The 24,538-nt window shown below is 37.0% G+C and overlaps 1 long non-coding RNA gene across 2 annotated transcripts in view; it reads right to left on the minus strand.

Moving 5' to 3' along the window:
* Positions 1-6,978: 6,978 nt before the first annotated feature.
* Positions 6,979-24,538, minus strand: part of LOC108425713 — a 57,023-nt gene continuing 39,463 nt past the window's right edge. The window contains exons 2-3 of one of the 2 annotated variants that reach the window (XR_001857728.1): positions 17,366-17,420; positions 6,979-7,179 (exon numbers count right to left, since the gene is read on the minus strand). This is a non-coding gene — a long non-coding RNA (uncharacterized LOC108425713). Of the gene's footprint in view, positions 7,251-17,365; positions 17,421-24,538 lie in introns of both variants that reach the window. The other variant, XR_001857729.1, reaches the window with a different exon arrangement.

Consider the following 24,538-nt stretch of genomic DNA (forward strand, 5'->3'; position numbering starts at 1 on the left):
ATGAGAGGTTTAGAGGGCTGGGAAGGAGTGGTTGGCCCTCGCACACACACACTCTCTGACCTGGCATGATACGAACAGAGGGGACATTAGATATCTTCACTGTAACTTCCTAGTGCTAGCCTGCTGCTAAGCCACGCTGTATGAGACAGGCCAATGGTTACAGCCACACAGATACAACCAATAGTTCAGATGAGGTGAGACAGTTCTCATGTGGCTGTTTGTGAAGGAGAAAAACAAAGAATGAAAGATTTTTGCTAAAGAGATAAAAGAGAAAAGGAAGCCAAGAGAATGGAGCGACAGACAGCGGTCTTCCTGTTTCTGTTGCATTCACCTTTTGTCTTTTTCCATGTTTTTTTTTTAAGAGTAACCTCACAGTCTAAAGGTGGCGAGACACACAAACAGCTCATACGTCATGACTACTTCCCCTTTTAGAATGTCATGAACTGCACCAGTTTTCATTTCCTGAGGAGGCAATTTTAGCCTTGACACTTTACTATTTGCCAAACTAAATGTGTAAAAGCAGTGGTGTGTGAATGAGCACATATGTGTGTGCTGTACAACCATAGTTCATGTATGCTGCTGCAAATTCTAAATAGATGCACTCATTCATAAGAGGATGTACACATTATCACAAATGTTCATAAAATAAGACAAATTCTCAGAAAGCGCTGCAAAATGTCATGTTATATAGAACAGAAGTTGTGCAACTGTAAATACAGACAGTATTTAAAGAAAACATTGCACGTCTTGGATAAATCTGTAGTCTTTAAGCAGTCTTTAAAGTTTTTTGGCATATTTTACCTTCAGTGCAAATGGTAGAAGTAAAATGAAAATGTAAAGCTGTCATCATTACTTCATTAAACTTGACTACCCCAAATTAACCTAAAACATTAACAATTTAAATTTATGTTCTCAGCAATCTGTAATCATTATTTGACAATTTTCATGATGATGCATATTTTAAGTTCTCCAACATTGTTTAGGGGACAGAGCTGAATGGACACCCCGTTTGTATGAATTCCTTGTCATATAATGGCTTCATAATTTTAAATGAAGACTTCCCAGTTAACTTTTCTCCAGTATTTGGAGTCTGTTAAAGGCCGTGCATGGTTTGTTATAGTTCAGTTAAGTCCATTTTTCAAGTTTATGTTGAAGACACATTGAATGCAGCAGTAATTCTTGCATTAGCATTCCCAGCCTACTTGTCTACACATGCCTTGCATCAACAGAGTGGGCATGACCAATCTGGCAACATGCTTCTGGCACTGACCTAGTTCCTCTTCTGACCTTGTGCTTGCGTAGGGCATTCTCCAGACATGATCTTAGTGCTAGACTGATATACACACACCAGACTGAACACAGCGAAACATGCATGTTTTTTTCAGGACATTGGTTTTTGTATGCATCTCATATTTAGCATACTGTTTTATTGGATTGTGACTAGCATGTTATATAGGGGGCACACACAGATTTTGTTCAGTGTTTCTATGCTGTTACGAAACTTGCCATTCTGAAATATTGCACTTCAATAACGTTGAGTGATCTAATAAACACACACACACACACACACGCGCACAGACACACACACACACACACACACACACACACACACACACACACACACACACACACACCCACACACACAGGGACACACACATGTTCTAAGCCGCTTATCCTTCTGGGTTGCAGGGGGGTGCTGGAGCCTATCAAACTGGTCATTGGGTGGAATACACCCTGGACAGATTGCCAGTATATCGCAGACTCTAATAAACAGAAAACAGAAATATTAAGATACAGTGTAGGACTGTATGACCTGAATGAGCAGATTTTTGCCCGAACAAGCAATGGGCAAATGGCCCAACTATTGTTTTGCGTTTGGCCAATCTGTCATGCGTTTTATGATAAAAATATATAGTAGTGTTGTATTTGAGGTATAAAAGATATATCTATATCAAATTATCAACTGATTCTTAGAATTTCAGAATTTGGTCCATTAATGAGCAAATTATATAACTTTGATTAATAGAAAATGTGAGCAAATTTGTGTGTGCTTCATGTTAAAAAAAGCCCCTAGGGAACACCTCATGTTTGAGAAATGTGATGGATTTGAGACACCACTGTGCTGCATCATGTGTATGTGTATACACTATGTGGCCAAAAGTATGTGGACAACACACTTATTTATAGAGTTCAGGTGTTTCAGCCATACCTATTGCTAAAAGGTGTACAAAATCAAGCAGATAGCCATGACTGAAGGGCTCAGTGATTTTAAATGAGGCACAGTTATAAGAGGCCACTTTTGCCACAAGTCAGGTTGTGAAATTTTTGCACTGCTAGATCTGCTGTAAGAGCTGCTATTGTGACATGGAAACGTCTAGGAGCAACAATAGCTCAGCCATGTTGCGGTTGACTGCACAAACTCACAGTAGGACTAGTAAAAATTGTCTATCCTCTACTAAATTACTCACTACAAATTTCCAAACTGCATCTGGAAACAATATCAGCACAACAACTATGTGTCGGCCACTGAAATAGGTTTCTATGGCCAAGCAGCAGCACGCAAGCCATCACTACACATAATGCAAAGTATTCCAACTTTGTTGCAGCAGTTTCAGTAAGGCCCTTTACTGTTCCAGTATGATTGTGATCCTATGCACAATGCAATGTCCATAAAGACATTGTTTTAAGAGTTTGGTGTCGAGGAACTCCAGTGGGGGTAGGGTTAGGGGAATCCAAATTAATGCATATAATTTTGGAATTTGATGTTTAACATGTGTGGGTTTAGTACCAAAATACTATTTCCATTTGCAACAATTTTAGATATAAAAAGCTTTTTAAAAGAATAACAGTTTATGACAGTTGATAACAATAAAACACATCTTTATTTATCTAATAAAAGTTGTGTTAATCATGATATAGAACTGGTATTTCTTATATGTGTAAAGCCCACTCCCAACAACCACATTAAAAAATTTGAATTCTTGAACGTGTTCTATAAAGGGTTTTGCAATCAAGCCCATGTAACCATCTGTATGTAATAAAAAATTAAACCAATTGTCTTACCATTTGGATTTTGAATTTGGCAGGTACAAAAAAGAAAAGCCACTCTTCAAAGTTAGGAATATTTTAGTAGTGCTGGCATGCAATGGTGCTGTTTTTTTCTGGTTTTCCGGGGTCAGGACAGTTTTGTCCTGAAAATATACAAAAATTAGTACCCACCAATAAGGATATATATGTGTACACAAAACATTGAACAGACACATTAAGAATGAATTATACAATGCACAGCTCCGTATTTTCTATTTGCCCCCCTCAGAAAATGATTAACAGTGTTATTTCTAAAAGCTTGTTCTTTATATCATATGGTGAGTTTCCTGAGAAACTGTTTACGCCATGGCTGTTTCCTTTAGGCTACATTGAGAACAGCAGAACGCTGCTCCAGGTTCTGCAGGCGATATATATACCCTCAGCAAATCCCTGACATGCGAATAATCTTTTATGGCATGATGACAAACTCTCTCAGTGAAATGTCAAGGTAAATTCAGCCAGCTAGGGGCAAGAGTTAAAAAAAAGAGGAAGAGGTTCGGCAAAATCGTCAGCAGCTTGACACACCTTACCAGCAGAAAGACAGACACAGTGTGTGTCATTTGTGACAGATCTTACTGACGCAAACCCACACAGGCACACACAACCTACACACACATCCTCCGCACCTGGTGGGTTGGATGCTGCTGAAGAGAAAACTGAGACATGGTGAGGTTTGTAGGCCACAGCTTATCTGTAATGGCATGCACATACACACAAGGCAACGTTAAGTCTTTCCTTCTTCTTTATACACTCTAAATGTGGCTTATGCTTGCTATATTTGTATGTTAGTAAAAAAAAACAAAAAAAAACAGGGAAAAGGTCTGATCTGATACTGCTCCCCCCTCAGACAGACTGATGGACTGCTAAAGATGGATGCTAATATGGTGAAGTATGAGTCAATAAGCACCTCATAGTTGAATTTGTTACAGGCACCTGTCCTAAAACACAAAGTGGACCTGAAATCAAAATTTCTCTTATATTGTTAATATCTCTGGTCACCATATATCATTTAAAAGACGTCTTTTTTTCTGTAAACTTCTATCAAAATGTAATGACTTTTACCTACCTCTAAAACATCTTTTGTTTTTCATCTACATCACCATGCAACAGGGAAAAGGCAGGGACAAATAATATTACCCAATGTTTCAACATCGCATTTCATTAAGCAAAAACTAATGTAGCTTAGTCACCCTGCCTGATATTGTGTTACATTATGTTACATTGTGTTACAAGTACATTATGAAAGTCATGAAAATGTATTGTGATTTCCAATTCATGTTGACTTTTACAGCCTTTAGTTACTTAATGCGTTGTTTATGCAATTTATTTAAACACATGTATAACTGAATGTGAAAAATATATATTATTTAATTGTTCAATATTTGCAGATTTTCACAGGTGACAAAACTCACTTACCCAATGTGATGGATTAGTTGTGTTCCAGCAACTCTTGCTCGCTCTCGGCTGCCATATATACAGTATGAAGCTAGCATCTCGAAAAGCATCTCAAACAGGGTTACGGCCATCTAAGTGTCCAGTAGTGTGCAAACTTTTAAGCAGCCAAGAAAATAATTTAAAAATATTTATGTTAGCAGTAAGTAATTTTGGCAGTGACACTTTTTAACATTAGAATAAATACAAGTAAACATAATACAGCACAAAATAATAAAAATGTTTTGTCTTTTAAAAACTTTAGAAGAATAGAATAACACTAGAAGACTGACTTCTCAGAGCTCTCCAGTTATTGAATGTATTTGGTGAATTCCATCAGATAAATAAATAAAAGGGGCATTACAAATGCTATTATAAAGCTCATTATCAATGTATTTTTTCTAAATGTAACATTGAGTGAACATCTCCATGTCCCTTTTTATATGTCAGCCTTGGATATAGCCTAACCATCGTCCCAAATAAATGACGCAGAATTACTTGAAAAGACTTTGACTTACAAGCTTACATTGACTTAAAGTATGTTTTTTCCTTCTCCTGTAGATTTACCATTTTGGGGATACAAGGTGTTGTTCCAACATATATATATATATATGAATGATATATTGAAGAAGACACTAGATAAAAGACAAGATTGCGTTTTTGAGCTTGAAGTGTCCAAGCTGAATATGAATGAAATATTCACATCAGGGTTTTAGTCAGGTTCACATTCAGGTCTTTTTGCCTGAAGTAGTTGTTACTAAAGTTATTACTAGTTATTATTAAAGTTACTTTCGTTCCTTACATTTACTGCCTTTTACACCTGTTTTTCTGTTTTCTGTAATCTGGCATGTTAAGGTCACCTGTACTGCCATCAGTGTGGTTCACAAACATCCACAAGGCCATTATGAAACCAAATGAAACCAATGCCTTAATCAATGTAGTTATGGATCTTCATTGTTATGTAGCTATGATACTGTATCCAGACAAACATATTTTGTTATGTTGTTGGAAAGCACTGATTGTTGAATGCATTTTTTAAAATTAATGTTAATGATTGCCAGAAATTCACGATATTTACATAAATATAATTTTTACAGTAAATTGCTACAATCATTATCTTAAGATATTTTCTGCAATAACATAATAAATTGCTGTGAGGTTAACATTGAGCTGTAACGCATGGGATATGAGATATGACAGATTAAAAAATGAACATTTTAATTTTAAAACATTTTATATGTTTTCATTGTTACGTTTCAGGTTTTGCTATTTTAAAAGCTTATTGTCTGGATTTTCTTATTGATTGATTGACTGATTGATTGATTAAATGAAGGAACACTGGGGTGCTGACAAAATTGTTATTTATTACTGGTAATGCCAGATATATGTTTTGGTCATGTTTGTGCAACTTGTAAGTAAAGTTCAAATGTCTGTTATATGTAATATGAACAGAGTTACATTAACTTTATGATTGTTATATTAAAATACAGGAGATTACTGTTTTTTAATTGCACATAAGTACTGTAAGTGTACAGTAGAGATACAGCTACATCACAATAATCTTCTTGTCCAAGTGACTGTCGAGTCATAGTATACAGATGCTATTTTACTGCTATTTACTTTTAATGTAAATTATTGTGGAAGTAACACAACTATTAGTTAGTAATTCCCTGTGATTTCACAGTGATTATTGGTCATTTAGCAGTCACAATTAGTGAAAATGTGTGTTTTGTTTTGTTTTTATTAGATCTCAGCTGGGTGGTAGTTCGGTTCAAGTCTGGTTCGGTTGCAGTCAGGTTTGGGCTCAAAACGCAGTGCTTTGCAGAATGTTCTTAGGCTGTTTTCGAGTTCAGATGAAAATGTTATCCCTGCTTAAAACTCTTCTCAGACTCCTTCCTTTCTACTCTTTCTGGCAGCTCCTCCAGGGCTCCTGATGGGCTTCTCTCTAATCTTGTGTACTCTGCTGGCTTTACGTGCTTTCCCAATAGGTTCAGGCTAAAATGTAGACCCTGGATCCTCTCTAAGTCCAGTTTAAGCCTCTCTAGAAAAGAATGTTGGAGTTTTTGAGAAGTTGTTAAAAGAACTGCTTCGTTCTTATTAAACAGTCTAGTTTGATCCAAAACAAGGGCTTTTCCTGCGATGCCAGCATTATGACAAATAGCAGTTCGAACTTGTGCTTTATGTATCAAAGTGTGGGGCCAAGGAAGTGGTTATATAAAGCGCCTGACCCATCCCTCATCTTCTCTGGGTGGTTTTGATCTCCCAGCAGGACTGCATAGGTTTAGCGGGAGAGACAGATTAACCTTAATACATCCGCAACACATTAAATCCTTAAAACAAGTATGAGCTACGAGAAGCTTCAGCATACACAACACCCACATGCATCATAAGCCTGGTTGTGCATTTTTTTAATGAGTCCAATAAAGATTCTCGCAATGGAACTGCATTTGATTAGCAGTTTGTTTATTCCATCCCATTATCAGAAATGCCAACATGAAACAGTACACAGATAATTTCCAAGAGCGTTTTTGATGATATTTTTGGCAGGAGAGTATCTGGGTCCAACACAATTTCACACCACTTCATTATTTGTCCTGTAGCTAGAGTGAGACAGCAGAGGAAGAAAGCCACATTCACCAGGCCTGCCTCTTCGGCTTGAACCTGACGTGATGAAAGGCATGACAGCTGAAACAGTCTTCATACAGGACAGTTTTAGTGGCAGACACAGAATCCTAGACAAAAAATATGTGCCAATAAAATGATGTGATTAGGCTGAAAAGCAAATGAGATTAAAAGCACACTGTGATATTCTTATAAAAGGCATAAAACACCCAACTAAGAGCACTGCCAGTACAGAAAGCTTTTTACCATTCAAAAGTCGTGGATAACCAAAGCTGTACAGCAGGATTATCAGTGGGTGCACATATCTAGTGCAGGGGATGTATGAGGTCTGAACATTAACTATAATATGAAATGGTGACAAAAGGGTTCTTCGGAGCAGGACTATGGAAGACCTACTTTACATCCCTCAAAGAAAAAAAAGTGCTGTAACTTTAAAAAGGAAATTCTGCAGTAATCTACTGTATTCCTTAAATACAGTAGCTTGCTGTAAAACCAGCACCAATGTAACCTTACACTTAAGTCAAGAAATATGCAGGAAATACTCATTTTTAGTGTATCACAATAAAAAGACAATAGCTGGATTTAATGAGGGCTGATGTCACAGTCCTGCTTCACTGATGCCCACTGAATCGCTGTGAATGCCACTACAGCAAACAATTCATATACTGCCAAACAATGTGACTTTCATTCCCTCTATGGAATGGCTTATTCAAAGAATCTGCTTTCATTGCTGTTCATCAATGTTTGGCTTTTCCATCCAGTTTTTCCATATATTCTCAAAATCCACAGAAAGGAGGTGAATGAAAAACTTTTTTTGCCACTGATAGACTTTTCACATGTTAAGTAGGTTTAAGTTGGGGGAGCTATATTCTGACCCAAATCCATCTTGAACCATCTCATGGATTATCATCAGGCACAGCTTGGCCCTTTGCGTAAAGCCTGCCATTTCAGAGATGACTGTCAAAGGTCAATTATTTCAAGGCAATGTCCACTCCTCCTGTGCCTACTACATCTGAGCATTGAACAGTAGGTGATTTCTCCCACAAAAACACATGTTTGTGGCATTCTGACCTCACTTGTGCACACTCTCACTTGACAATTCTCCAGTGACTTCTGATGACTCAAATTCAGTTTCAGAATGTTCAGTTTACCAGGCAAACTGGCCCTACATGAAAGGAGTCAAGTGTCAGGCAGCATCATCATCAGTCTGATCATGAATGGCACTCAGAAGCTGTGCTTCACACGCAAATGCCACCGCCAAAATTAATTTCTAGGCCACAGATGCTTACAAATACCCCTGCTGCAGGCTCCGAAACCGGCCGATGCATATCAATCGGGCGCCCCTGTGATTTAAATCAATAACGCAGATAGGATGCACAGCGCAACGCCTGAATGTGTGAATAAAAAAACTCCAGGAGTGTAAGCCTCTTAGACATTAAACCAGGTCAAAGCTTGTAAATATGCAGTTAGACAAGGGATTATCCTTTGCATCATTTTCTACTGCAGCGTACTCCTACGTGTCACTCACGAGTCAAAGAGGACGCCTCTGCGAGTGACATTTTTGTAACCTTGCACTCGGGACAAGTGTGTGAATGGAAAGGCAAGATAAAGAGCGTCCCACTTCTAGCCGGGGATTAACGTCCCCTGTTTATCATAAGTATGTTTAGAAGTCGATGGGCTTCTGAGTGTCATATGGCTCCAACTCAAGTGAGCTGGAGAGTTTGTCAGTTACAGTTTGCATGCTTAAAGTAATACTTCAGCAGCAACTCAAATGTACAGTTTTCCCATTACCCAAAATATAGTCTATCAGCCAAGACGTGTCCATAGTTTGCAGCTTTAATTTTGCATATAGTATTCTTTAGTTATACTGCAAAAAATATACTTCAGACCACATAAGCAAGTCTGTTTAAGATGAACAACCACTGTACAAAACTTCACAGTATAAATAACAGTAAATTACTGGCTCAAAGTAGCATTAACTTTACCTTTAATTTACTGTACCATATTAACAGTAAATAAGAATAAAATAACAATTGTGATTCCACAGTCACCTGCATCTCAAGATTAATGTCATGTAACTCTTATTCTGCTGTACACTTACAATATGTTAATCTCCTATATATTTACATAACAACTGTAAAATTGACAACTTAGTCACCAGTAATTAACCATATATTTACATGTAAAAAATACTTTTAAATTTGACCAGATGTGTAGATATGTTTTTCATTTAAATAAATAAAAGGTAAACCATTTTAAGTGCAAATACCCATTTTACAGACAGTTTAACGTAGGAATTTAAGGTGGGCTGATTTGCATTATGTAACTCAAATTATGTAACTGGCCATGGTAATAGCCAACATTGTAAGGCCTGAATTTTCTTGCCCATTTTTATATGTGAAAGAATGTCAGAAATAAAATAAGCAAGTCTATTTGAAATGAGTTAACAACTCAACAAAATTTGACTTGTGCTAATTTTCGAGGTATGCTGCAAAAAAATTAAAAAGTGATAACATCTTAAATCCCCGCGACCCTGACGGAGAAGCGGCTTAGAAAATGGATGGATGGAACATCTTAAATCTGGCTAATATATCTAATATTTCTTATTCTGGTATTGTTATAAGAACGTTATAAGATTATGCAACCTGTTTATAGACTTTTTAACTAGCTTTATCACTTATCTAATGGAAGTAAAAAAAGTCTTAGTTGCCTTTATCAGCAGCTGATGCTTTCGGTTAGCATACAGCAAAACTTGTCAAAAAATGTGTATACATAGCTTAACTGACGTGTGGTTTTTGATTGAAAAACATGACTTTCTGTAAGGGTTTATGTGCTATGACCATCCCTCCACCTCACCCCACAGCAACTTAAGTTTTTTTTCTTCATTTTAAATGGACAAGCCAGCAGCTAGATTTAAACAGAAGACAAATGAGAGAGATAATTAATACCGTAAGTAATATACTTGAACAAGAATGGTTACATTCATTTTTATTATTTGTGATGTGTAATTTCTGTTTAATGAGATTGAATTAAAAGGTCCTGGCATGGAAAATTATAGTTATAGGCTAACGAAAGCAAATGATGCCATTACAACACTGGCACAGCCTTGCTAACTAACTGACTATCAATTTAAGATTACTTGCCGTATTAGTATTGGCAGCTCTTAGCAGCTCATGTTAACTTATTCCCTTCAAATAAGTTAGCCAAGTAGTTGGCTAACGTTGGCTTGCTTACAGTTATCACATTAGGTAGAGTCTAGCACGTAAGGTGTTTCATGTGCTGTTGTTTTGTACACCCAATTACTTATCATATAAAAAAATAAACAAAGAAATAAAAAGAAAGAAAAGAATTTATATATAATTATATATTATAATAAAATATATATAAATATATATTTTTTTCTTTTAACATTTAGAGACTATCAATAGAGTAGCAGCAAGTTGAGAAAAGAAACTGAAAACTGTGGTTAATAAAAAATATTTTGTAAATATTGTTTTGTTTGAGAAGTGAATTGTTGTACAGGAACAGTGAATGACAACAAAATGATATGTCACATGTGAAATATCATAAATATGTAAAAATAATTGTAAAATTTCCACATTTCCTTAAATACATGTGAAAAATACACACTTCATTCTTCACATTCATGTTCATTATGTGATTTTTCCACACATTAAATCACATGTGAAGTGTGTGAGAGCCACATGTGAAGGATTTACATGTCATTTATTTTCATGTGTGATTTTTTTTTTTTTTTTGTAAGGGCCTTACTGCTATGTTATATGTCAGGTCATCCACCCACACTACTAGGCAGCTGCCATCACCTCATAGGCCTCCACATACTACTTTGATAACCATCTAGCAACACACAGATTTTGTCATCTTTCCATCTAATCCTTGCACTTATCATTTGTCATCACTCAGCTAAGCCCTATTACTCACAGTTACTCAGAGCATGAACCAGCAGCAGCAGATTTACCTCTCTTGCAACACTGGCACGTTGATACTGTGTAATTAAACACCCGATGTGCTTTTTTTCTTTTTCTTTTTTTTTTGCAGACCCAGCAAAAACGGATGGAAGATGGGATAGTTCCAGTTCATGTTTTCTGAACCAATTTCATGCACAATTTGCTCTATGTTGGATGAGAGCTGTGTGTGAAGTTGCTACAGTAGCCTATTGCTGGCCCTTCTCCTTCACCAGAGAAAAAAAATCCAACCTGCTCTGCCACTTTCATTATTCATTTTGGGCTACCAAACTGCTGGGTTGCACTTGCCATGCTGTATTTTATCAAATCTTGTCCTGTGGAAATTACTGCATTTCTCTTCAATGCAGAATGTTTAGCTTTCAAAAAATTAGGCTAAAACAGCTACCAATACATCTAGTCTCAAAGTCTAAGACTGAATTTACCCACATCACAGTAAACATTTGCAGTTGGCGTGTTGTTAGTCGACACAGTAACACTAGCCACCAATAACAATATGTGGTGAGGAAACTGTCTAAGTTAGCTGCTAGCAAGCTTGCTAACCTGTCAGCTCAATACAGTAAAATAACAAAATACAGGTAATAACACCATCTAATTTGGCATGCAGTTAACTTTGTATCATGCTGCCTCTTTTTTATGTATTGATTTAGGGTCAGGTAGGAAATGCGTTTATGTATAGACATGGCTCTCTGTCAGGGATGACCATTTGTTAAAAGAGTTCATGTAAAACTGCACCAAGTAGCTATTTAATGAACGCTTTATGTTGTGGAGAAAGGGTTTATTGTTGTTTTTCCCTTACATAGTGTTTAGATTTTACCTTAGAAAATCTTTGACACTCCTGTCTATTCCGATTGCAGGTTTTGAATGTACGTGTCTAATCTGGAAAATGGCCAAAAATTGTTTGTGTAAAAGACGCAGCTTAGAAATCCAAATCTAATTTTGATTTTTATGATCGAAAGTGAATGCCTAGCTCTGAGTGTCAAAGTGTTCCACTGGCTAAAACTGGCATCTGCTTTATATTGGATCATCAATGCTACTATATAAAGGAACAACCCTTCAGAGGTCGGTGCAGCCAAGCAGCTGTGATGTTGGCCACTGATGACCTTAAGTTTGACACAGTAAGCTTACAAAGTTAAACTTTTACTCAAAAAAAAGTTTGCTCAAAAATGTTATTGGCAAATCAGATGTGAAACTCCTGATCATGATGATATCTATTTCAATGAATGCAATTTTGCTTGAAATTTTTGCTGTCAAAACACGAGGGTGCACTGGAATAAATGTTAGGCACTTTCATTTTTGAAAGCATTACTATGATAATTACAATAGCAGTTCATGAAATTCATGACAACAGCCAGGTGCCAAAGATAAGCTGAATACTGTTTAATAACACAGTGCCTAGAAGGCTGCCTAAGTGAAGCTACCTTGACAGGCCTCAGAGGACACATACTCTATCTAATCAGTGTCATTCATTCACATTCCCTGTCCTCTCTCCTGTCTAGCAGTTTGTTTGTTTGTGTTTGAGATTAAATGTCTGTGTGTGTGAGTGTGTTATCTGCTCTGAGCTGTGTGTAGGAAAGTGAGGAGGAGAGGGAGGGGCTGTGATTTGGCCTTCATTCTCCACTGATGAGCATGTTCCCTCCTCTCTCCTCCTTTATCCATCCCTCCCCTCTCTTTTCGGCAGCTGCAACCACACAGTAGGGGAGCCCACGGGCAATCTGTTCCAAACACACCCCCAAATCCCAACACTGTGCACTGTCAAGCAGACACACATGCACACATGTGCACATACACACACAGACACACATAAAGGGCCTCCATGAAATAAGCTTCCACCACAAAAGCTCACTCCTATTTATTTATCTGGAAAAGCAGAAGCTACCAAACTCCATGCACTGACTACATCACTGCCCACCCGATACTATGGCCCAATGGAAAGCACTGATATGATCTGTCAGGCCACACAGTTATAAACTGTGACTAATAGCAAAAAATGTGATTTCAAATTTTCTGTAGTGTGTAAAAGATATAGAATTATACTAAGGGCTAGCCCAAACAGCATTTTACAGTGTTTTAAAATACATATTAATAGTGTAGTTAACACTTTATGATATATGGCACTTATTAATTGCAGTTTTATCATTATCTGATCATTTGTTGATGATACTTTATATTTATATAATGGATATTCATGAATAAATACTACCATTTGTGTTTTTAACTGTTTACTGTGACAACCCTATTTCCAAAAATAAAAAATAACAAATATATATATATATATATATATATATATATATATATATATATATATATATATATATATATATAAAATCATGTTTTAAAAAAACAACAATTTCTCAGTTTGAACATTTGAGATGTTGTCTTTGTGCTATTTTCAATTAGGAATTCAATGATTTGCATTTCATTTAATTTTGTTGTTGTTTACATGTTGACAGTGACCCAACTCTTTCAGAAACAGGGTTATAGTGTATTTTGAATATAGAAACCTAATCATTGTTCGTAATTAATACTGATTTAGTTATTTGATGCTCATAGCCAATAAATGATACACATTGAGATATTCATTATTCATAATCATGATGAATCGCTATTGAGTAAATGTCTACATCTTAATTTTACTTCCAATGTTGTTAGTGTTTTACAGCACTGTAAATGCTTTTCATTATTATATTATATTGCATAACATAATTTAATATAAGTATATACAAATAAAGTACATGTAGTAAAAGTAAAAAGTAAAAAAGTAAAAGCTGCTGTTGGAACAAAAACTTGAATCTTCATTAAAAAAATTTTTTTTATCTTTTCAGTTTTTGATATAATTAAAAAAAAGTCTTGGTTTTTCTCAAATTTTTTCCTTACCACTGTCACTAATGGCTTGCTCATGGGGACTCGGACCTTTCTGTGAAGCTGATTTGCAACAATGCCTGTTGTAAAAAGCACTATATAAATAAACTTTGACTTGACTTGAAAATGGCTGTTTACATTTTGTGTACATTTCATGATGAAAGGACTAAATGGCACAAAAATACTTGGAAAAAGTGTGGATCCATTGATTTACATTTAAAGTATGTTTTCTTCCTTCTTCTGCAAAGATGTAATTTTGGAGATACAAGGTTTTGTTCTGATATGCTACTATATAATATCAGCAGCTACCACCACCTACCTTGGACGAGCTGCCCACCCTACGCTGATAGACTCCTAGTTATTCCTAATACCAATATTACTGCTGTTAATATAAGTAGTATAATCACTTGTAGGTAGTTTGACCAGAGGAGGATGGGTCCCCCTGGTGTGGCTGGTTCCTCCCAAGGTTTCTTCCTCAGTTCTGAGAGAGTTTTTCCTTGCCACTGTTGCCCTTGGCTTGCCACCGGGGGGTTTCTGTACATTCTTACAGTCCTGTTGAATGTTCTTTTGCATTGCTCATTAAAGAGCTCCAAATGTTCCATGGACATCACCACAAGAACAAGAATTGTGCATCAGAAGCTTCATGAAATAGGTTTATATGGCCAAGCAGATGCACACAAACCCATACACGGATTACTATACATAATGGCAAATATCAGCTGGAGTGGTTTCAAATATGCCAGCACTAGATTTTGGAGCAATGGAAACATGTCATACATGAATTTAGGTTTGCCAATAGTAAAAATTGGTGGAGGAGGGATAATGGTCTGAGACTGATTTTAGGGTTTGGGCTCAGCCCCTTAGCTTCAGTGATGGGTAATGTTAATGCTACAGTATAAAAAGAGATTCTGGATGATTATATGCTTCCAGCTTTGTGGCAACAGTTTGGGAAAGGGCCTGGAAACAGTTTGAGGATCCCTGACCTCAACTCTGCTTAGGATAATTTTGCATTGCAAGCCTGTCCTTCTCATTTGACATCAGTAATTCACAGATGCTCTATTTTATTGAATGGGCACAAAATCCAATAGACGCACTCCAAAATCTTGTGAAAGGCCTTCCTAAAGAAGCAGAGGCTTTTATAGTCACAAATAGGGGGCAACTCCATATTTATGGCCTTAAAATGGAAAGCCCTACAAGCTCATACAGGTGCAACAGTTAGTTATGCACATAACTTGGCCCTATAGTGTAGTTTAGTTGGAAATGTATAATTGGAGTCCAATTAATGCTTATTAATGTTTAAAAATGATCTAGTAACCATATAATAATAATTAACTATGCATAAAGGAAAGGTTTATGCTTTTATAATGATAGTATTTCAAGATATGGAATTTGAGTTAGGAGTATCAAATAATGAAAATGTAAGGAATCAATAAAAATAATTATTAATTATTTGTGTCAGTAAGTAAATGATTAATAATTCAAATAGTAGCATGTATAAGAAATAATTATTTAGCAATCAACAAAGTATTAAATAAGAAATCAGTGTGTAAGGCATGTCGCCTACTAAGTGCTTCATGGAGAAGGGTCACCACATGCACACACACTATACTGCCAAAAGTATTCACTCTTCTGTCTTCACATGCATATGAACTTGAGTGACATCCCATTCTTAGTCCTTAGAGTTTAATATAATTTGCAGCTATAACAGCTTCAATTGTTCTGGGAAGGCTTTCCACAAGGTTTAGGAGTGATTTTATGGGAAGTTCTGACCATTCTTCCAGAAGTTCATTTGTGAGGTCAGACACTGATGTTGGACGTGTTTCTGCACAGTCTCTGCTCGAATTCATCCCAAAGGTGCTCTATCGGGTTGAGGTCAGGACAGGCCAGTAAAGTTCTTGCACACCAAACTCGCTCATCCATGTCTTTATGGACCTTGCTTTGTGCACTGGTGCGCAGTCATGTTGGAACAGGAAGAGGCCGTCCCCAGACTGTTCCCACAAAGTTGAGAGCCCAAAATCTCTTGGTCTGCTGAAGCATTAAGAGTTTCTTTCACTGGAACTAAGGAGCTGAGCCCAACACCTGAAAAACAACCCCACACCATAATCCTCCCTCCACCAAACTTTACACTTGGGACAATGCAGTCAGACAAGTACCATTCTTCTGGCATCCGCCAAACCCAGACTCGTCCATTGGATATTTAGAAGGAGAAGCCTGATTCGTCACTCCAGAGAACTCCACTCCACTCTCCTCTAGAGTCCAGTGGTGGCACTTTACTTTATGCTTGGTGATGATGATGGATGCAGCTGCTCAGCCATGGAAACCGATTCCATGAAGCTCTCTACGCACTGTTCTTGAGGTAATCTGAAGGCCACATGAAGTTTGGAGGTCTGTAGCGATTGACAGTTGGTGACCTCTGTGAATTATGCGTCCGCTGACCCCCCTCTGTTATTTTATGTGATCTACCACTTTGTGGCTGAGTTGCTGTCATTATAATACCACTGACAGTTGACTGTGGAATATTTAGTAGTGAGGAAATGTCCGACTGCAAATTTCCAACTAATTGTGATTTCTTAGCTGTTTTTGCTCTTTTACCTTCAGTGAACCCATGGAAAGCAGTACAGTTTGTGCTTTTAGTAATGATGCACTCAACATTTTTTTTACATTTTACATTTTTTAACAATAACGTGTCTATTTAAAGGCCTTTGCTGATGAAATTGGTTGCAGTTTTGGCTACAATGTTGATGGCTTTAAAAAAGGACAAAGCTTAGATAATAGCAGCATACTGAACAAATAATGAACAAAATCATTCAGGCCAGCCCTGGTTATACTTAAAAGTAGATTACAGTCATGATTCCTCAGTCTTAAAAAAACATTGTTTAAAATATTTTTTTCAAAGATTTGTTGCTGTTAAGTGTATTTTTTACAAAAAACACCAATTACTCAATTAATTGTTAAAATGATTGGCAGATGACTTGTTTACTAATCTCTATAGCAACAGAACAAAAATACTTGAAATTGAAATTTTATACTTGTTAGACTGTGATATACTTTTCATAGTAATGTCTGATGCGTCTGGTTGCATCTACATTCCAGCTACATTCACAGACAGAAACACACACACAAACACAACCTCACACACATGTGAAGGTTATAGAGTGTTTTAAAGGGCAAACAGACTTGTATCATTTAAAACATGGTGCCACAGGCTCTGGCAAATGCCCCTTGCAGATAGGAGAAGACAAGCTTGCAATTAAGGGAGACGAGTACAGTTGCCAAGTCATTCCCCTTGAAATCCCCCTTTAATCCATCATGGGGGGGTCAGAGGTGCTGTCATGGCAGGTAATGAATTACAGTACCTCCCCCTTTAAAAAAGCCCTCACCTTGCTTCACATTAGTGCTCAGCTTGATCCAAGTGCAGCGGGACACTGTGGCATCCTGCAAGCGGAAAACAGGCTGAAATGAGTCCACAATAAAGTCACAGATGAGAGTAGATCTTCCTTCTCTGAAGACATTACAGTCTGGCACACATCTCTGAAAAAATCAGTCCAACCATTCTCTCAGTTAATCAAGTTCACGTTCAAAGTTATTTATTAATCATGTAGGTTTAGAAAGAGGGAAAAGTGGTAGAGCTTTTCAAGTTGGAGTCTGATAAGGGTGCACTAGGCATACTTTTAAAAACCCAACCCAATACACAGCATTGACTTATCAGGTTAGAGAGGTTTAATCACACCCTATTCAGGACTGGCCCAGGCAGATAGATTTAGATTTTCCAATTACTTTTAATTAGTTCCCTTCGATCTGTTTCAGAGAACATTGAAGGCCATGAAACAGTAAATCCTGGAAGAGGAGGACTAGCCTCCAGAGTGCACGACTTTAACCAACAACATTTACACATGCAGGCAAAAAAATGAAATTGGAAGTAGAGACGATGTGAAAGGTGGGAAATATCTAATTTCTGGATAAGGAAAGCAACTTTTCTCCCCAGAGGTTCAACATCCGACCTGCTGAAATCTGACCTGCTGGATTTAATGGAAGTTTCCATTCAATGTACAGTTCATGTACAGATGACTGCAAACAGCTATATTCAACCATTAAATGACTCATATACAATATTCTTGTTGGATTTAATGTTTTTTCCTGAGGTTCATTTATGACATTTGTGTGATTTGTGCCAAGAAGGTTTTAACCATTACAGTTAAACATGATGTTTAACTGTGTCTTTGAGGCTGATATAGGTAAATAAACTAAATTCTGTTTGGCTGCCTAGTTCAAAAAGCAGTCTAGGCTGAAACACTCCTTATAATGTCATTATAAATGGGGAGGGCTAAACTGCTGTAGGCTGAGTAAGTGGATATTCAGTTCCAGTTCTAAATGTGAATGAGAAATGACACTAAAAACAGAAAGCAGCTATTAGTAAGTTCTGTTTGATCTATAACTGTAACAACATATGATATATGATGTTTTACCTTGTGAATTCTATTGTTTTTGTTGAAAATATATGTTTATTCCAAATATGAGGTCTGCAACATGTTCCAGAAAAGCTGGGACAAATTATGTAGGGCCTTTATTCTCATATTTTGTGCTTCATAATATACTACATATTTTCAATAGGGTACAGGCAGACAGGTCTAGCACCCACTCTCTAATTATGCAGTCATACTGTTGTAACGTATTCAGAATGTGGCTTGGTGTCATGGTGAAATAAGAATGGCATACCTGAAAAGACCGCATCTAAAATGCAGCATTTTTCTCCAAAATTTTAATGTATCTATCAGTGTTAATGGTGCTTTTACAAATGCACAGGTTAGGCACAGCCCAACCCCCCACCCCCCCCAACCCATACCATAAAAACATGGCTTTTGAACTTTACACTGGTAACAAATTGAATGGTCCTTTTTTCCTTTAGCGCAGTACAACAATACATGTTTCTCATGTGCAACAGTCCATTTCAGATTGGCTTGAGCCCAGAGAAGTCAGCAGCAGTATTTTTAAATGTTGTTGACATATGGCTTATGCTGTGTAAATTATTCCTAAACCAATGTGGTGATACAAATCATTGCTTTCTGTTTTTATTTGCATTTCACATACTGACCAGCTTTTTTGGAATTGGTTTTGTAAGTAAATGTGTTGATTTTTATAACATCACAAAAACAGTGCATCCAAACCAGACTGAATTTTTAGTATAGTTTTCATAAATGGAACATATGGATTGTAGAGTGAATGATGCATTTTTAGACTGTAACACAGTTTACATTGTACATCAAACTCTTTCCGTTTAAAAATAATAAGAAGATTGTTTTCTATAATGGGTCCTTTAGGACTTCCAAGATATACTCAATTACACTGTGCACTGGAGTCACTTAGGGCCTTTAATTGTTTTTAAAGCAATGGCAATTAGAATGTCAGTTAAAAAGGACGCATGAAAACAGGCATCGAAGAGAAGCAAAACTCCTGCAGAAGTGGGAACGACATGCAATGAGGGGAAGACCGCATCTCTGGGGAAAAACAGGATCGATTGAGGTGCAGGTGATGAATTTGGGCCGTGTTGCTAAGCTGTTTAACGGGCAGCATCAGTGTGCCTCTCTTAAGCGCACTGAGCTGAAATCTGCACAGTAATCCATTTTCACAGTCACGCTCCACTGTGTCAGGAAAGCGCTCGGCAGAGCTTTATAAATATGCACTTGCTCACACACAGATTCTGTCTTACTTGCTCACTTTCTCTTTCTCCTTTTAGTGGGTGTGATTTCAGTGCTGCTGTAGGAAGGAGGAAGAAGGCTCATCACAAAGAGAGAAAGAAAGAAAGAAAGAAAGAAAGAAAAACAATAAAAAAAAATAGAATTCCATTTCCTAAAAGTTGGAACACTGTGCAAATGTAAATTAAAATAAAATTCAATGACATGCAAATCATTTAAACCTTAAAGTTAATTGAAAATAGTACACAGACAACAAATCATATGTTGAAACTAAGAAATTTGATTGTTTTTTTGAAAAATGTATGCCCATTTTGAATTTGATGCCAACAACACATTCCAAAAAAGTTGGGACACGAGACATGTTTACCAGTGTGTTTCATTATCTCTTCTTTTAACAACACTCTGAGTTGGGGAACTGAGGAGACCAATTGCTGTATTTTTGAAAGTGAAATGTTTTCCAATTTTTCTTAACATAGGGTTTCAGCTGCTCATCAGTTTGGGGGTTCATTTGTTGTATTTTTGATTTCATAAGACTCCGAATGTTTTAAGCCATGCTGTTATAATACATCCAGAATGTGCTTTGATATTGTCTTGCTGAGATAAGCAAGGCTTTCCCTGGAAATGATGCAGTATCGATGGCAGCATATGTTGCCAAAACATGTATATATCATTCAGCATTAATGGTGCCTTCACAGATATGCCAGTCGCCCATGCCATGTGCACTAATACACCCATGTACCATCATGAATACTGGCTTTTAAACTGTGCACTGAGAACAAGCTGAGTGGTCTTTAGCCCAGAGGACACAGTAATTAATAGTTACTAATCAATAATTTCCCAAAAGAATTTCAAATGCTGATTCGTCAAACCACAGAACATTCCTCCACTTCCCCTCAGCTCATTTTAAATGAGCTTGGGCCCAGAGAAGGTGGCAAGGTGTTATTATGTACCATAGATGGACAAAAGATCTTTGCCATTTTATGTTGAGAAACGTTATTCTTGAATTGTTGCACTATTTGATGGTGCAGTCTTTCCCAGAGTGGTCAACCCCTCCTCATCTTTACTTCTGAAAGACTCAACCTCTTTGCGATGTTCTTTTTATACCCAATCATCTTACTGACCTGTTGCCAATTAACCACCCAGTGTTTTCTAAGCATTACACAACTTTACCAGCCTTTTGTTGCCCCGTCCCAACTTTTGGAATGTGTTGCTGGGATCATATTCAAAATGGGCATAAATTTTTCCAAAAAACAATTAAATTTCTTAATTTCAACATTTGATATGTTGTATTCAAAGCATTTTCAATTAAATACAGGATTAAAACGATTGGCATATAATTGCATTTAGTTCAATTCAACATTTTTCAAAGCATCCCAACTTTTTTGTTGTAAAATGTGAGAGAAAGATGGAAAGAAAAGGGGGTGAAAAAGAGACACAGAGAGAAAGAGAAAAAAGAAAAGGAAAATATAGGAGAGAGTTGCTGTGTCAATGACAAGAGCATCCTCTAAGGGCTGCAATGGTTATTTCAATCATAGGGACAGACAAGGAAGAAAGAAGGATGACCAAAGCCTCTGAAAAAGCTGTGGACTCACTCTGATTACAGTCAGTGTTAAACTTCAAAGTCAGCATTGCTTTTTTATCAAGCATAGAGCATCAAGCATCTCTCTCATTTGTTTCCACTCACTTAATCTATGTACACATCCTGTCCGCTCATAAAAGAAAGCCTTTTAAATTGTTCTTGGCTTGGGAATGAGGTTCTAGGAAAGAACCTTTATTTGCATTATATAGTGGTTCTTTTCACTTTAAAAAGATTTTTCATCCATGCACGTTCAAACTATGCTGTGGGCCTAAAGTCAAGGCAAAGCTGATTCTTCAATGGTATCACTCCAAAGCGCTCTTTTTGTCAATTTTATTTTTAGTTTAATTTGTTTAGTTATTTCTGCTTCCAAGAACCCTTATGGTATATAAGTAAGGCTACTGAAATGTTAGGACATATTTCAGTAGCCTACATTATAAAAACATTTATTTAGAAAGTTAAATATCATGAAACAGCCAGAAGGCTTTTCCATGTACTAGCATGACTGCACAGAATGAGAAGAGGAAAACTCACCAATTAAACAGTAGCATCAAAAAAAGAAATGACTCTGAGGACTCTTTTTAAAACATGGTTCTTTAGGGAACCAAAAGTGGTTCTTCTGTGACACTGCTCAAAGGACTCTTTGTGGTACTTTTTAAAGAGCTAGTTACACAGCCAATCACAGAAGGATTCAAAGACAGCATTAAACTAACCTAACACACACTTTGCTTGAAAGTATTTGTTTCATACTCAGTAAGCCTCAAGTAAATTACTGATCACCACACGAACATTTATTAATTAAGGCTAGAAGATTAAGATTCATTAAGGTACAAAGGACATTACTTGTTTAATTTCTCAGTGAAGACATGAATTTTGAGGCAATGATTAAAAACTACATCCATAAAACACAACCTCATTAAAACAGAGTTGTGATGCCACGCATGATAATAAAGGTGTCCTTGAGTCAGTGATATTTCATCCGTCACACTTGTGTTCATCCATCTCTCATGTGAAAGGACGAAGACCCTAATCAGCAGTTACACGTCTGACGTCAAAGGTTAATGCGACACGGCTCGACTAATTAACTAGCAGTTTGACTTCACAGCTTCTCTTTTTGTTCGGCTTTTCTGAAGTTCTTCACCCACTTCATGGTGGGATAATTTCCTGTGCGGCACAGCACCCAGCGTTTAAATGAGCTCTCTTATGTGGAACAGATTGCTCAGTTCCAGTACCTCCGGCACCATATTTGGGGGTCATAAACGTGGATTTTCGAAGTTATGACTTGATGATATTTCTTTTTATGGGGTCTTAATTGCCAAATGGCACCTCAGTGGCAGTGAGGCAAGGTCATGCTGATAAATGGCTGTGTCACCCACTGTTGGCACTCAGATCACTTTTGCTTCCTGCAGCGTATACAGATGACATGTTTCACTGTGGTTTGCTTTGCTTTTTCTTGCCACATCTAAAGTGTACTAGAAGCAGCCATGAGCTGGGATAAGTTAATCATGCTCTTAAATGGCTAGAAAGAATAGTGTACTACACTATGGCTTATATAGGTCATAGAACAGAGGGATAACCTCATTTTCTAGAGGGCCTAAGCCATGCAGAGTTTGATGTTTTTTCCCCTTAAAGAGGAATCAAAGTTAGATTTGTTTACTGCGACACTGATAGGAACCAGATATTCAAAGCATAATAGCACCCCCCCCCAAAAATAGGTTCATTGGTCATTCTGGATAGCAAAAAATAAAAAGGGCTATATTTGTGTTGTAGCCACTGTGTCCCCTGGTTCCTATCATCACCATTGTAAAGTAATCAGAGTTGGTAAAATGTACCATTTCACATGAAACAACTCTGAATTACATTTCAACTCAACTAAATACTCACATAGAATGATAGATTAAAATAGGTAGGATTTCTCTTTAAAAGAGATGCTAAATTCATCAGGGCTGAGGCCTTCCAGTACTAATAGTCCTAATAGTAATAGTAAACGCAACTTTAGGATCAGATTTTTTACACTCCTTAGTCACCTCCATAAGTATGCAGTCAAAAACACTGAATCAGAAACATCTTTTCTGAATGGAGATACTTTGTGAATAGCACCCATGGTGGAGTTCTGAGATAGGACTATTATTTATCAATAACTTTATAATTTTTCATTTTTACAATGTGGTGTATTGATACACTAATTTCATAGTGCACTACATATTGTTTTTTCACTCTATGATTCATGCATTTTTTTATATAGAAGTGAAGTCTTTGAAAGTTCAACAACACCTGGTGGAAGCTTCATTTACAGGTCATTTTCTTAGATGCTGAACAATTTTTTGCAGTTGTCTCTTTTAGGACTGGAAATGTCAAAGTGTTTTTAATGGAATTTCTGTCAGTTTGCCAGACGTCAAAATGTCAAATATTTTTAAAGTAGAGAATTGAACTATAGTTTGTTTCACAGCGTATGCCATCTCACAAGTCCTGTATGAAAAAAAATAATGTTAATATGCACAGCATAACCTCTAATGTTTACAGTCCAGTTCTGCATAGAAGGCAGGAGTTGAACTAAGGTAATGCATCTCACCAACATACTTTTACATTTACAATTACATAACTTGGCTAATTGTAAGAGTTACTGTAAAAATGTGGTAAATTAATGAAAACACAATTTAGTATGATGATATATTGTTTTATCCAGACAAGTCTACCAAGCTGAATACATAAAAAAACATATGCATCACCATAAATATAACAAGTGAAAAAGGATGTTATTTTTGAAAATGAAGCAAAAATATGAAAAAAAAACAGGACAACAAATGTTAGCATGATAAAACAAGTCTATAGTATATTTTTAATACAAAGACATACAAAGACCAACAAACACAAGGGGCAAACACATGGAATCAAAAGCACATGGACATGTAAACAGATGCACATGGACAGGACTGGGAGGGGCTAATCGTGACAGCACCCCCCCACCCTCCTAAAGGTGTGCAACAACAAGGCCCGCCTAAGCAAAACAGAATAAAACCAAACAAGATACCAAAAACAGAGACAGATCTAAACAAGGACAGGAGCCAGGGCAAGAAGAGCAGGGACAGGACACGGGACAGGAGGAACAGAAGACGGAACAGGCACAGGAATAGACATGGGACATGGAACAGGACCAGAAGGCACAGGCACAGAAGTGGGAGCAAAAATGGGAACAGAAGCAGGCACAGGAATGGGAACAGGCACAGAGGAACGGGACAACAGGAACCGAAGAAACAGAAATGGGAACAGGAGAGGAAACAGAC

Source organism: Pygocentrus nattereri, chromosome 21, assembly GCF_015220715.1.
Source record: "Pygocentrus nattereri isolate fPygNat1 chromosome 21, fPygNat1.pri, whole genome shotgun sequence".
NCBI lineage: Eukaryota > Metazoa > Chordata > Actinopteri > Characiformes > Serrasalmidae > Pygocentrus > Pygocentrus nattereri.